The sequence below is a fragment of the Hyla sarda genome, chromosome 1 (genome assembly GCF_029499605.1).
Source record: "Hyla sarda isolate aHylSar1 chromosome 1, aHylSar1.hap1, whole genome shotgun sequence".
Taxonomy (NCBI): Eukaryota; Metazoa; Chordata; class Amphibia; order Anura; family Hylidae; genus Hyla; species Hyla sarda.
Genome location: NC_079189.1, coordinates 594,975,684 through 594,991,560, shown reverse-complemented (window position 1 = coordinate 594,991,560; position 15,877 = coordinate 594,975,684).

Sequence of the window (15,877 nt, the reverse complement as noted above, 5' to 3'; positions counted from 1 at the left end):
TCACATAAGCGCTTCAGCCTGGGAATTTGCCATCCCAGCCTCGCCTATCAGACTGCTTACGAGGCTGGGACATATAACGGGGACCACGGGACTGTGCCCCCCTCCAAAGGACTAACTCGTGTGTTCCAGTTTACCCTGGACAGGGTAGACTTAATGATGGTGGGACTAATGGTAACCACCATATGTATAGCAGCAGCTTGCGCCACTGGGGGAATAGATGTTGGTGCCTGTTGGGCCTGGCCAAACCTCCTCGCTGTATTTAAGAGGCATCACCGATGGGACTGAAAGGGGCGGAGCTGCGACCGTTCACGCGTGCGGGAAACACCGGACCAGATTAACTCTTTCAGGTACAGACTCTATACAGTTCATAATGGCAGATAACAGTCTTTTCTTCACCTTCCCCTCAACTATCCAAGCGGCTCGGATTAAACACTTTTTACTGACAAAGTCCTGTACACTTTCTGGCGCAATTTTTGTCGCACACTCGTGCGTTTTATTCTGCAATACTGGACACAGCTCAGACTGGGGGGTACTTTCTGCAAAAGGTGCACACCCGTATCCTGTTCGTAGGACGCCAAAAGTTGTGGTAAGGGTGTGATGCAGGGCAGATGGATTACCCTAGGGGCAGATGGCATTAACCCCTTGTGTTCGTGATGCCAGGGCGTGGTTTAACCCTTTTACCACCCGAAGGTAGGCTGCTGGATCCTGGGCTAGGCATGGGGGCAAATAATGACTCCGACGCCAAGTTACGGAACAACGGCAGCTTTACTGAGTCAGACAGGTGTAACAGTCTATATAGCTTGGCTAGGCCCAAAGAGGTGACTAGCGACTTCAGAGACCACAGGGCTTGACTTGGACTGACTTGACTGAGACAGACTTATCCCCGTTTGTAGCTTACCAGGTTTTGACTTGGACCTGGGGGTAGTGGACTTGTGGATCTGCGGCTGCGTGGTAGACTTTAGGTCTCCAGACACACTCTTACAGGACTTGACCTTACTGCAGCTCAGCTAAGCAGGAAGAGAAGAAGGAAGCTCCACCCAGTGTTTATTATGGGGGAAACTTTGGATGGGGTCCCAAAGGTCCCCCTTTAGGTCACATGGTCACTGGTACCTTCCTTGGTTACAATCACATGACAACAGTACGTAATGGCATAATACAATTATGTACATTGCATTGGATAACACTTACTTTATTTAACTATTTAGGGCATACAAGTGAAGGGGAGGCACATGGGTCACAGAATGAAGTCTGACTGACAAGGCAGCAATGGTACAGGGGTGCAACTCCTGTACTGGGCCACCACATATCTTATCCCCTATCCAAAAGATAAGATGTCTGATCGCAGGGGGGTTGGGGGTGGGTGGTGGTGCGGTGGATTAAAGACTGGCCGCTGGAACCTATCAACGACCAACCACCGTCCCCCCACCCGTGTGAACATTATGTTCAGAATGCCGACCTTCCATAGACATGAATAGAGGGGGTGTGGCGTGACAACCATGACCATGCTTGCCCCAAGCCACCATTCTGAGCAGGGGTGCCGGCACGGAGATCGTGGGGGGGTCCCACAAGCAGCCAAACTCCCTTTAATCAGACATCTTATCCCCTATCCTTTGGATAGAAGCTAAGGGAGAAGATTCATCAAAACCTGTCCAGAGGAAAAGTTGCTAAGTTGCCCATAACAACCAATCAGATCTCTTCTTTCATTTTTGAAAAGGCTTCTGCAAAATGAAAGAAGCGATCTGATTGGTTGCTATGGGCAACTCAGCAACTTTTCCTCTGAACAGGTTTTCATAAATCTCCCCCCAGATGTCTAGGGATGGAGTACCCCTTTAACCTCTTAAGGAAGCAGGGCGTACCTGTATGCCCTGCGCCCGGTCCCGGTGTTTAACCCCTTAAGGACCCAGCCCAAATATACCTTAAGGACCCGGCCATTTTTTGAACATCTGACCACTGTCACTTCAAGCATTAATAACTCTGGAATGCTTTTACTTTTCATTCTGATTCCGAGATTGTTTTTTCGTGACATATTCTACTTTATGTTAGTGGTAAAATTTTGTTGATACTTGTATCATTTCTTGGTGAAAAATTCCAAAGTTTGATGAAAAATTTAATTTTTTTTTTTTTTTTTTTTTTTACTTTGAAGCTCTCTGCTTGTAAGGAAAATGGATATTCTAAATAAATTATACATTGATTCACATATACAATATGTCTACTTTATGTTTGCATCATAAAGTTTACATGTTTTTACTTTGAGGGCTTCAAAGTTCAGCAGCAATTTTCCAATTTTTCACAAAATTTTCAAAATCAGAATTTTTCAGGGACCAGTTCAGTTTTGAAGTGGATTTGAAGGGCCTTCATATTAGAAATACCCCACAAATGACCCAATTATAAAAACTGCACCCCTCAAAGTATCCAAAATGACATTCAGTAAGTGTGTTAACCCTTTAGGTGTTTCACAGGAATAGCAGCAAAGTGAAGGAGAAAATTCAAAATCTTCATTTTTTACACTTGCATGTTCTTGTAGGCCCAGTTTTTGAATTTTTACAAGTGGTAATAGGAGAAAAAGCCCCCAAAATTTGTAATTCAATTTCTCTCAAATAAGGAAATACCTCATATGTGTATGTCAAGTGTTCAGCTGGCGCAGTAGAGGGCTTAGAAGGGAAGGAGCAACAATGGGATTTTGGAGAGTGAATTTTTCTGAAATGGTTTTTGGGGGGCATGTCACATTTAGAAAGCCCCTATGGTGCCAGAACAGCAGAAAACCCCACATGGCATACCATTTTGGAAACTAAACCCCTCAAGGCACATAACAAGGGGTCCAGTTAGCCTTAACACCCCACAGGTGTTTGACAACTTTTCGTTAAAATCAGATGTGTAAATGGAATAAAAAATTTTCACTAAAGTGCAGATTTTCCCCCAAATTTACCATTTTTACAAAGGGTAATGGGAGAAAAGGCCCCACCATATTTGTAACCCCATCTCTTCTGAGTAAGGAAATATCCTATGTTAGGACGTAAAATGCTCTGCTAGCGAACTACAATGCTCAGAAGAGAAGGAGCCACATTTGGCTTTTTGAAAGCAACTTTTGTTGAAATGTTTTTTTTTAGGCATGTCGCATTTAGGAAGCCCCTGTGGTGACAGAACAGCAAATAATACCCACATGGAATACTATTTTGAAAACTACACCCCTCAAGGAACGTAACAAGGCATACAGTGAGCCTTAACTACCCACAAGTGTTTGACGACTTTTTGTTAAAGTTGGATGTGTAAGTGAAAAATTTTTTTTTTTTTACAAAAATGCAGGTTTTTCTCTCAATTTTACATTTTTACAAGGGGTAATAGGAGAAAATGACCCCCAACATTTGTAACCCCATTTCTTCTGAGTATGGAAATACCACATGTGTGGATGTCAAGTGCTCTTCTGGCGAACTACAATGCTCGGAAGAGGAGGAGCACCGTTGAGCTTTTGGAAAGAGAATTCGTTTGGAATGGTAGTCAGGGGCCATGTGCATTTACAAAGTCCCCGGTGGTGCCAGAACAGTGGACCCCTCCACATGTGACCCCATTTTGGAAACTATACCCCTCACAGAATTTAATAAGGGGTGCAGTGAGTATTTACACCCCACTGGCATTTGACAGATCTTTGGAACAGTGGGCTGTGCAAATAAAAAATTTAATTTTTCATTTCTACGGACCACTGTTCCAAAAATCTGTCGGACCGCTGTCGGGCGTAAATTCTCACTGTACCCCTTATTACATTACATGAGGGGTGTAGTTTCCAAAATGGGGTCACATGTGTCGGGGGTCCATTGTTCTGATACTATGGGGGCTTTGTAAACACACATGGCCTTCAATTACGGACAAATTTTCTCTTCAAAATCCCAATGGCGCTCCTTTTCTTCTGAGCATTGTAGTTCGCCCGCAGAGCACTTTATATTCACATATGGGGTATGTTCTTACTGGGGTTACAAATTTGTGGGGGCTTTTTTCCTATTTTCCCTTGTGAAAATGAAAAATTTAGGGTGACACCAGCATTTTTGTGAAAATGTTATATTTTTTTCATTTTCCCATCCAACTTTAATGAAAATTCGTCAAACACCTGTGGGGTGTTAAGGCTCATTATACCCCTTGTCACGTTCCGTGAGGGGTGTAGTTTCCAAAATGGGGTCACATGTGGGTATTTATTTTTTTGCGTTTATGTCAGAACCGCTGTAAAATCAGCCACCCCTGTGCAAATCACCAATTTAGGCCTCAAATGTACATGGTGCGCTCTCACTCCTGAGCCTTGTTGTGTGCCCGCAGAGCATTTTGTGCTTACATATGGGGTATTTCCGTACTCAGGAGAAATTGCGTTAGAGATTTTGGGGGTCTTTTTTTCCTTTTACCGCTTGTGAAAATAAAAAGTATGGGGCAACACCAACATGTTAGTATAACATTTTTTAATTTTTTTACACTAACAGGCTGGTGTAGCCCCCAACTTTTCCTTTTCATAAGGGGTAAAGGGCTTTGGTGTCTGATGACCCCCTTGGGCATTTGCGCGGGGTGCCTGCTGATTGTTATGCGCGGGGACCGAAATTCCCACGGGCGTATGGATACGCCCTGGGTCCTTAAGTACCAGGACGTCAAGGCGTATCCATATGCCCTAGGTCCTTAAGTGGTTAAAATGGGGTCACTGCAAGTCATAGCCGGGACCCTGGGCTAATAGCGCGCAGCACAACGCGCTCTATTAACCCTCCAGACACGGCGATCAAAGTTGATCGCCGCGCTGAAAATGAAAGTAAACGCTTCCCGGCAGCTCAGTTGGGCTGATCGGAACTATAGCGATAAAATCGCGATGTCCCGATCAGCTAGGACGTGAGCGGAGACCCCCTTACCTTGCTCTGTCGCTTTCGATTGGCGTTTGATTGCTCCAAGCCTGAGCTACAGGCTTGAGCAATCGAGTCCCTATCTCGCTGATCCATGCAAAGCTATGGCTTTGCAGGGATCAGGGTAAAAGATCAGTGTGTGCAGTGTTATAGCCTCCTATGGGAACTATAACACTGCAAAAAAAAAGTGAAAAAAATGTTAACAAAGGTCATTTAACCCCTTCCCTAATAAAAGTTTGAATCACCCCCTTTTCCCATTAAAAAAAAAACCTGTGTAAATAAAAATAAACATATGTGGTATCATCACGTGCGTAAGTGTCCGAACTATAAAACTATATAGTTAATTAAACCTCACGGTCAATGGCGTACGCGCAAAAGTCCAAAATAGCGTATTTTTGGTCACTTTTTAATGTCATAAAAAAATGAATAAAAAGCGATCAAAAAGTCCGATCAATGCAAAATGGTACTGATAAAAACTTCAGAACACGGCGCAAAAAATGAACCCTCATACCGCCCCATATGCTAAAAAAAAAAAGTTATAGGGGTCAGAAGATGACAATTTTAAACGTATACATTTTCCTGCATGTAGTTATGATTTTTTTCAGAAGTACAACAAGATAAAACCTATATAAGTAGGGGATCATTTTAATCGTATGGACCTACAGAATAAAGACAAGGTGTCATTTTTACCAAAAAATGCACTGTGTAGAAACGGAAGCCCCCAAAATTTACAAAATTTTGTCGCACAATGAATTTTTTTTCCATTTCGCCGTGGATTTTTTGGTAAAATGACTAATGTCACTACAAAATAGAATTGGTGCCGCAAAAAATAAGCCATCATATGGAATTTTATGTGCAAAATTTAAAGCGTTATGATTTTTAGAAGGTGATGAGGAAAAAATGAAAATGCAAAAAAACGGAAAAACGCTGAGTCCTTAAAGGGGTACTCCGCCCTTAGACATCTTATCCCCTGTCCAAAGGATAGGGGATAAGATGTCAGATCACCGCGGTCCCGCTTCTGGGGAGCCCCGGGATCCCCGCTGCGGCACCGTGCTATCATTACAGCACAGAGCGAGTTCGCTCTGTGCGTAATGACGGGCGATACAGGGGACGGAGCAGCGTGACATCATGGCTCCGCCCCTTGTGACATCACGGCCCGTCCCCTTAATGCAAGTCTATGGCAGAGGGCCACGCCCCCTCCCATAGACTTGTATTGAAAGAGGCGGGCCGTGACGTCGAGAGGGGCGGAGCTGTGACGTAACGATGCTCCGGCCCCTGTATTGCCCGTCATTACGTGCAGAGCAAACTCGCTCTGTGCTGTAATGATAGCGCGGTGCCGCAGCGGGGATCCTGGGGCTCCCCAGCAGCGGGACCGTGGCGAACTGACATCTTATCCCCTATCCTTTGGATAGGGGATAAGATGTCTAGGGGCGGAGTACCCCTTTAAGGGGTTAAAACATTTGCCATTCATTGTTTTCCTTACCGTCAATCAGATCACACATACTGTAAGGCAGTGGTCTCGAAACTGTGGCCCTCCAGATGTTGCAAAACTTCAACTCCCAGCATGCCCGGACAGCCAACGGCTGTCCGGGCATGCTGGGAGTTGAAGTTTTGCAACATCTGGAGGGCCACAGTTGGAGACCACTGCTGTAAGGGATTCTGGTGGGGCTAAAGAAGGTCGTCTGGGTCATAAAATCAGAAAACCAGAGGCCCATGTACTGTTCATGCATCCGGAATCTTCTGCTATCATTCATGCAGTCATAAAGTATATAGGAGCCATGCTGTATCTGTACGTGCAACCTAAGGAGTCCTCCCCCCGGCGTCACGTTGATGAATGACATTTATTGGCATGCTTTAATACATTTTTGTTATGTAACATATAGTGCATTATTATCATTCCACCTGGGCAGATGTTTTCTATTAGCTTTACAGATGGTACAGTCTTGCCATCTGCTGCCTCCCTATAGCTCCTTTTTGATAGCGTGGAATCTGGTAAAGAATAGGTTAATGAATCCCCCCCCTGTGCCGTACTGACCAGCTGGCCTGGCGTACACAGGACACCCCTTGTCTATGTTGAGCTTGGCAGGATACGGGACTCCTGTGGGTAGTAACCCTGATACATTAAACTCTTCCTGTAGTGTTACACATCATCGCTGATCCTATTCCCCTGCTGCACAATCCCCCCCCCCCCCCATTGTCCCACACTGCAATAAAGTCCAGCGTGCCAGCGGAGCGTATTACAGTGCGGCCTCTGTAGGGACATCAGCATATTAATGCAACTAGGTCACCCTCCCAGTTTTATTAAATAAACTCTCCGCGTGTAAACGGATGACTTTGCCGTCACAAAACCCCACAGCGCTTCTCCGTATTAGTGGTGTTTGCAGTAAACACTAATAAGGGTGGGTTCACACCACGATTTTCTATACAGTTTTTGGATACGGTTTTAAAAAAAAAAAAAAAAAAAACTTATGCAACTGTACAGAAAACGGTGCCCATAGACTTTCCATTCAAAACCGTATGCACCATATTGTCCGTTTTTCACACCACACGTTTTTTTAACTTTTTTTTTTCTGGACAGAAAACCCTGGCCTACCACGGTTTTTGGTCCAGGTGAAAAACTGTATTGACCCGTATACGTTTTTTTTTTTAACATGGGAGTCAATGGGAACCGTACAGAACTGTATGTGCGTACGGTTCCATCCAGTTTTAACCATACGGTTTTTGACTTTGCACAGTTTTTTTTTTCTTGGAATTTCAATCAAACAAGTGAAACTTTATTCAGATTGGAGTGAAAAGTTCAAAATGTATGCGTTTTTTTTTCTTAAAAAACGGATGCAACCGGACATCACTTTTCATACCGTATACAGATAAAACTTTGTACACGCGTTTTGATACAGTTTAGTCAGGTTTTGAGGAATCCGTTTTTTTTTAAATCAAAAACCTGAAAAAAAACTGTATTGCAAAAACGTGGTGTGAACCCACCCTAAGAAACATGGGAGAGAAGTTCTCGCTGTCAGGTATCTACGCTAAATTGTAAGGACTTTCCCTTTGTGGTGCCCCAGCACTAAAGGCTGTCCTGTGGAGTAAAGATTGTCTCAGATATCCCAGCTGTCGATATGTTGGGCCCCCTGCGACCATTGTCTGACCTGTTACAATGTGTTATGTATTAATTTATGCACTGTACCTTTAAAGGGGTACTCCGGTGGAAAACTTTTATTTTTTCAAAATCAACTGGTGCCAGAAAGTTTAAACAGATTTGTAAATGACTTCTATTGAAAAATCTTAAAGGGGTATTCCAGGCAAAAACTTTTTTTTTTATATATATATATATGTCAACTGGCTCCGAAAAGTTAAACAGATTTGTAAATTACTTCTATAAAAAAAATCTTAATCCTTCCAATAGTTATTAGCTTCTGAAGTTTTCTGTCTAACTGCTCCATGATGATGTCACGTCCCGGGAGCTGTGCATGATAAGAAAATATCTCCATAGGAGCTGCACAGCTCCTGGGACATGAGTCATCAGAAAGCAGTTAGACAGAAAACAGCAACTCAACTTCAGAAGCTTATAACTATTGGAAGGATTAAGATTTTTTTAATAGAAGTAATTCACAAATCTGTTTAACTTTCCGGAGCCAGTTGATATATAAAAAAAAGTTTTGGCCTGGAATACCCCTTTAATCCTTCTAGTACTTATTAGCTGCTGCATACTACAGAGGAAATTATTTTCTTTTTGGAACACAGAGCTCTCTGCTGACATCACGAGCACAGTGCTCTCTGCTGACATCTCTGTCCATTTTAGGAGCTGTCCAGAGCAGCATATGTTTGCTATGGGGATTTTCTCCTACTCTGGACAGTTCTCAAAATGGACAGAGATGTCAGCAGAGAGCACTGTGTTCCAAAAAGAAAACAGTTTCCTCTGTAGTATTCAGTAGCTATTCAGTACTGGAAGGATTAATATTTTTTAATAGAAGTAATTTACATATCTGTTCTGGCACCGATTGATTAAAAATAAAATAAAATAAAAGTTTCCCACTGGAGTACCCCTTTAAGATTGTGGCAGAGTGACCAGTAGAGATGTTGCGAATTGTTCGCCGGCGAACAGTTCCCGGCGAACTTAGCATGTTCGCATCACCGGGTGAACATGTGAAGTTCGATTCGCCCCCTATACTTTAACATTGCGCTAAACTTTGACCCTGTGAGTCAGAGTCAGCAGACACATTACAGCCAATCAGCAGCAGTCCCTCCCTTCCAGGCCCTCCTACCTCCTGCACGGACGCCATTTTACCTTCATTCAGCATGCTGCAGGCTTAGAAAGTGGAGGGTCAGAGAAGCTGCTCCTGCTGTAATAGGGAAAGCGATAGCTAGGTTGCTGCTAGGTGGTGTATTCAGGGTCCACTTTACTCCTAAAGCATTAGTCTAACATCTGCTTTAAGGACAGCACCCAAAAAAGCCCTTTTTAGGGCTCAAATATCAGTCCATGTGTCTTGCAACAGCTGGAGGCACCCTGGTTGGGAGGGAACCGCTGGTTAAAAGGGGTAATCCAGTGTAAAACTTAAGTTCCTTCAAGCAACTAACTATAGTATTAAAAGGGCTATAAGTTCAGTCCGTGTGTCTTGCAACTGCTGGAGGCACCCTGATTGGGGACCTCTGCTTAAAAGGGGAACTCCGCTGGCAACCTTTTTTGCTCATTGTCACACTAGCGCAAATCACATTTGGTGTGACAGTTGTTCAAATAAAAAAAATTGAAAAACTTTTTTGGCTGTGAAATAAAACCAGTGCTGCCTAAAGGGGAGCTCTAACTATGTGCTGCCTAATATGGGGGAATCTATGTGCTGCCTAAAGGGGGGATCTAAATATGTGCTGCCTAAAGGGGGCTCTATGTGCTGCCTAAAGGGAGGCTCTTACTATGTGCTGCCTAATATGGGTGGAATCTATGTCCTGCCTAAAGGGGGGCTCTATGTGCTGCCTAAAGGGGGGCTGCAACTATGTGCTGCCTAACATGGGGGAATCTATGTGCTTCCTAAAGGGGGATCTAACTATGTGATGCCTAAAGGGGGCTCTATGTGCTGCCTAAAGGGAGGCTCTGCCTATGCGCTGCCTAAAGGGGGGATCTAACTATGTGAAGGGGAGATCTATGTGCTGCCTAAAAGGGGCTAAAGCACGTTATTCCAAAGAATTTAGGAATAATAGGTGATTTATGCCCTTTATGGATTAAAATTAGACTCTGCATCAACTATGTAATTTTCCATGGGAGTTTTGCCATGGTTCCCCCTCCAGCACGCCACAGTCCAGGTGTTAGTCCCCTTGAAACAACTTTTAAATCACTATTGTGGCCAGAAAAAGTCCCTGTGGGTTTTAAAATTCGCCTGCACATTGAAGTCGATGGCGGTTCGCCCGGTTTGCCGGTTTGCGAACATTTGCGGAAGTTCGCGTTCGGCGTTCGCGAACCGAAAATTTTATGTTCGCGACATCACTAGTGACCAGGTGACCCTGACACCCCAATGGGGTTCCCCAAACCTAACCCTTATGTAGTGAGAGTGCAGTTGTATGTTGGAGTTTAGTGTGAGAGGAGTTAGGAGTGGAGCGCTAATAACGTTACGTGAGGAGAAGCCTAGGGAGAAGAAAACTACTTAATCCCACAGACACAGCAATCTCAGGAATAACCCCGGCGCACAGGTGAACATCAAAGCCTGGCGGTAAGCAAAGCAATTGCAGAAAAAATCTACTTCTGTCAGTCAAGTTAAATCCTTCAAGTCAGTGTGTGCGGCTAATAACCTTAAAGCTGCTTTCAAAAACAACTACTACACCCAGCAAGGCAACAGGCTCCCCAGGTTCCAATCTGTCTGTGGTGGTGGGGTGTGGTGAGGGCAGATGTTGTTACCCTAGGGGCAGATGGCAATTACGCCTTGTATTCGTGACGCCAGGGCGTGGTTTAGCCTAAAACCACCCGAAGGTATACCGCTGGATCCTGGGCTAGGCACGGGGGCAATTGAGACTCCGGCGCCAAGTTACGGACAACGGTAGCTTTACTGAGGGTAGACAGATGGTAAAGACTATACAGTTCAGCCAGGGCCCAAGGAGATGACCAGTGACGCAGAGACCTTAAGGGCTTGCTGGGACTTGTAGTAGGACTGGACAATTGAATGCAGACCACGCTGACTTGACAGATGACAGGGACTGATTTGACTCATAAAGCTGTGACTTTATCTTACCTGACTTGATGGTGGCTGCAGGACTGGACTTTGAGGTCTCCAGCACTCTGGATACACACACTAGGCGACTGCACTGGACCTCAGCTTAGCAGAAGAGCAGAGCTCAAAGAGAGAGAAGCTCCACCCAGGGCTTATATGGGGGAGACTAGCAGGGAGCCCATAGGTCACTCTTAGGATCACCTGGTCACTGGTACCTCCTGGGTAAAAATCACATGACATATCACATGGTATAACTCTTAAAGCAACATTACATTTTATAACACACTTTACATGGTAAAACATATTTACAATGGGGAAACAAGTGCAGGGGGCCTTGGGAACAGTGGGTAACACCTCCCGTACTGGGCAACCACATGTCCAACTGTGGTGGTCCAGTACAGGAGTTATACCCCTGTACCCTTGCTGCCCTGTCAAGCAGCCTCCCTGCAGTGCCCCCTGGGCCCCCGACACCTGCCCCTTATGTATATATATTTTCTGCCATGTGTTATACTGTAAAATGTATATAACAGTGTTATTGCTTTAAGAAATGTTAACATGGGATCACCAGTTGTCATGTGAGTGTAACCCCGTGAGGTATCAGTGACCATGTCACCTAAGGGTGACCTATGGGACCCCTCCTAGTCTCCCCATATAAGCCCTGGATGGAGCTAGCTCGCTCTCTTATGCTCTTGATTTCCAGTGAAGACTTTGCTGAGGTCCAATGCAGTCAAGTCCTAGAGTGTGTCTGGAGTCCAAAGGAGACCTCAAGTCCGTCCTGCAGCCACAAGCCTTCAAGTCTACAAGTAAGCTACAGTCACAGCTTAGCCAGTCTCAAGTCAAGTCAGTCACAGTCATCTATTGTCAAGTCAGAGTGGCCTGCACTAAAACTGTCCAAATCTACTGCAAGTCCCAGCAAGCCCTTAAAGGTCTCTGAAGTCACTGGTCACCTCCGTGGGCCTGTCTAAACTGTATAAACTGTTCCATCTGTTTGTGGTCCGTAACTTGGCGTTCGAGTCATTATTGCCCCCGTGCCTAGCCCAGGATCCAGTGGCATTCCTTCGGATGGTATTGAGGATAAACCACACCCTGGCGTCATGAATACAAGGAGTAAATGCCATCTGCCCCTAGGGTAATTCCATCTGCCCTGCATCACATCCTCTACCACACATCTCTCTGCACAAAAGACTGTATTGTTTGAGGTGTGCTACCTCCAGCAAAGTAAAGAAAAACAGCTATACCAACCTCGGACCGTGTAGGTTAGCGGTGCCCTGGCATCACAAACTGATCTGTATAGTAGTAGTAGTTGCCACACCTTGACTTGTCGTCTTCATACTGCATCTGTTTTGCTGATTTCTGGTTGTCAAACAAAAAGACTGATTCCCAAGCTTATCATGGAGTCTGTTCCAGGGCATCCTACAGCGACTTTGTGGACAAATGTGGCCCCTGCAACGTTAACTAATGGACACAAAGACTTGCTGTCATTGGCTATTCAGGGATGACTGACAAGGTGCGCATTTGTGGAGGGAACAGCTTTGCACCTCATTTGGCAGTGCCGCTTTGGACAAGGTCTGTTGGACACCCTGGAAAAAGATCTTAATAAATCTGTGCCCAGTAACAGCCTATCGTACCACCCACTTTATGGACAATTTTTTGGGATTCATATGGTTGGGGAAATCCAGGAGACCTGACGTCTTATGAACTATTTTAAGAACACTATATGGCTGGCCAAGAACAACCTCATGTGGGGGAAGACATGTCTGTCCTGAACAGCCTCCACAGCCTGTTCAGAGACTGTTTCATCTTGAACAGTCTAGATATCAATGAAGAAGAATTAACACCCCTCTCCTTCCCCCTGTGAGATCCAGCGGTGTCCCCTGTCTCCTCTCAATTCATTGCTAGGGCTACTAACCCCACTGAAGGGGGGACTGGTTAGCCTATCAGGCGACGGAGATGTAAGGCCAGGCAGACTTGGTGCCGGCATCCCCCTCTCTCTGGCGGCACTAGATTAACACAGGTTACTGCTGGCTACAGCTGTCTGTCTTTGGTTTCATGAAGCCTCACAGTTGTTTTCTGTTGGATATTTTTGCTGTGCTAATGACTCTCTGCGTGTGATCCAAATTTCCCCTTCTGTCTTATGACTTTGAAGTACTCTCCTAGATTCTGACCCTAAGACCTACTGACTGTCTAAGAGTTAAGGGCCTCTATCTATAGCGTATCAAGGCAGGCAGAGACAGGGGTTGTGGGTTGAGTTTAGGGCTGCGCATGCTTACCCCCCTGTCCTGACACCCCCTTTACTCTATGTGTGTTTTGTCTCTCAATAAAGCTTCAGGCCTGTGATCTCTCCTCCCTACCCCTACTTTCCCAACCCTCATCTTCTCTCACTGTCTGTCATACTTTTTTGTTAATTTTTTTTTAGAATGTGTGCAGGAATGTTAGAGTAGCACGTGGTGTGAAGTATAATGCATGGAAACCTGTGCTGTGGGTGTAGCGAGGCAGCGGGCAAAGAACACTCCTCTGCCGGCAGGTTCTCTCGTGAGAGTGAAGAAATGAGCATAGGCATTACAGGGGCGAGCATAGCGATGGATATTGAGGAGGTGCAGAGAAAAGGACATAACACTGCCAATACAGGACCAATTAAATAAAGTGACCATTTGTTTGAATGTTGTTCACCTGCACTATAAGCCGGTATATTGGGTTTAGTGGAGGTGAACAGCCTGTCGGTTTCCCATTTATAAAATGTTTTCAGTCAAAGACTAGTGGATCATCATGAAAGTTGCCCACAGCTCAATGTCATGGTGGGTACTGCACTAGGGACATGTTGCTTTGCATGCATTGTGCATTCAGCAGAAGTTCCCATGCAAGATATTTTCTTGTCGACTTAAAGGGGTACTCTGCCCCTAGACATCTTATTCCCTATACAAAGGATAGGGGATAAGATGTCTGATCACAGGGGTCCCGCCGCTGGGGACCCCTGCGATCTTGGCTGCGGCACCCCAGACATTCGGTGCACGGAGCGAACTTCGCTCCGTGCCGGATGACTGGCAATTTGAGGCTTGTGACATCACGGTCACGCCCCGCTTGTGACGTCATGGCCATACCCTCTCAATGCAAATCTATGAGAGTGGGCGTGATGGCCGTCACACCCCCTCCCATAGACTTGCATTGAGGGGGCGTGACCATGACATCACAAGCCTACGGAGCTGCACCCAAAACTCTAAACAAAAGCCGGGTGCAGCAGGGAGATAGCGGGGTCCCCAGCGGCGGGACCCCCGCGATCAGACATCTTATCCCCTATCCTTTGAATAGGGGTTAAGATGTCTAGGGGCGGAGTACCCATTTAAGGCCTCATGTGCACGGTGCTGAACCACTATACAATAATCATAACCTGCTATGGGCTTATATAGTATATTTTGTATAGAGTCAAACAGTGGCATCAATAACAGGGTTCTATAATTTTCTGGACATGGACCCCAAGTTGAATTAAGGATCTATTTGTCAAAGAAAGAAAGCACACCGCATTGCATGCTGTATTGTTAAAGTATCCTACCTCAGTAATATCATGGAGGCATCATAAAGTGGCATAAAGTACCTGCAACATTCAGCAATGTCCCTTGCATGGACCCTAACAAGGTTTTATGGTCTTTTTTCTTCTTCTTCACACTGAGGTAGTTTACTCCAATGCGTGCTGTGTCACTGAGAATATTGTCCCAACACCCGTCTCATCTCAATAAGACAAACTTGTCTCGGCCAAGACACCTCCTCCTTACATGGGACCAAAAACACCCTTCACAGGACAAATGCCAACCTGCTGAACATGTGAAATGCAAATGCCAACCTGCTTAACATGTGAAATGCAAATGCCAACCTGCTAAAAATGTGAAATGCAAATGCCAACCTGCTGAACATGTGAGTATACGCAATCCTGGCCAAGAGAAGCTTTCCTCCTATCTACATTTTATGCAACAAAGCAACAACTGAAGTCACCTCTGCCTATCCCTTTCGTCCACAACCCTCGTGTCCAAACTAGTAGGTGTTCCATATTTATTTTAATTTTTTTTAAAGGAGAAGCTCTCACATTCAAAAGCTCAGGGTATTAATATTTTTGTAAGAAGAAGAAAAAAATATATGTTTGAGATACTAGTTACATTTCTGTCTCCTAATATTGTTGTTACAGGTCCATACCATCAAGTTTAAAGGGGTACTCCGGTAGAAAACATTTTTTTTTAACCAATTGGTGCCAGAAAGTTAAACTGATTTGTAAATTACTTCTATATAAAATCTTCATCCTTAAGTACTTATCAGCTGCTGTATGCTTCAGAGGAAGTTCTTTTCTTTTTGAATTTCCTTTCTGTCTGACCACAGTGCTCTCTGCTGACACCTCTGTCCATGTCAGGAACTGTCCAGAGCAGGAGAGGTTTGCTATGGGGATTTGCTCCTACTCTGGAAAGTTCTTGACATGGACAGAGGGGGCAGGTGAGAAAACTACACAACTTTCTCTGAAGCATATAGCAGCTGGAAGGATTAAGATTTTTAAATAGAAGTAAGTTAGAAATCTGTTTAACTTTCTGGCACCAGTTGATTTAAAAAAATTATAGTTTTCCACATGAGTACACCTTTAACTAACTAAACAATTTTGCCTTATGGGGTTGTAGGGGGTTATATTAAAGAAAATCATTTTCTTCATCCACTAAACATCATGTATTACTATATTAATAGCAACCCTCTGTACCTGTGATCATGAAATAAAGCCCCTTTTACATTTCATTATGGTGTCTTCCTTTACTACTTTGTGGGGTAGAACATTCTATACTTTGACTGCTT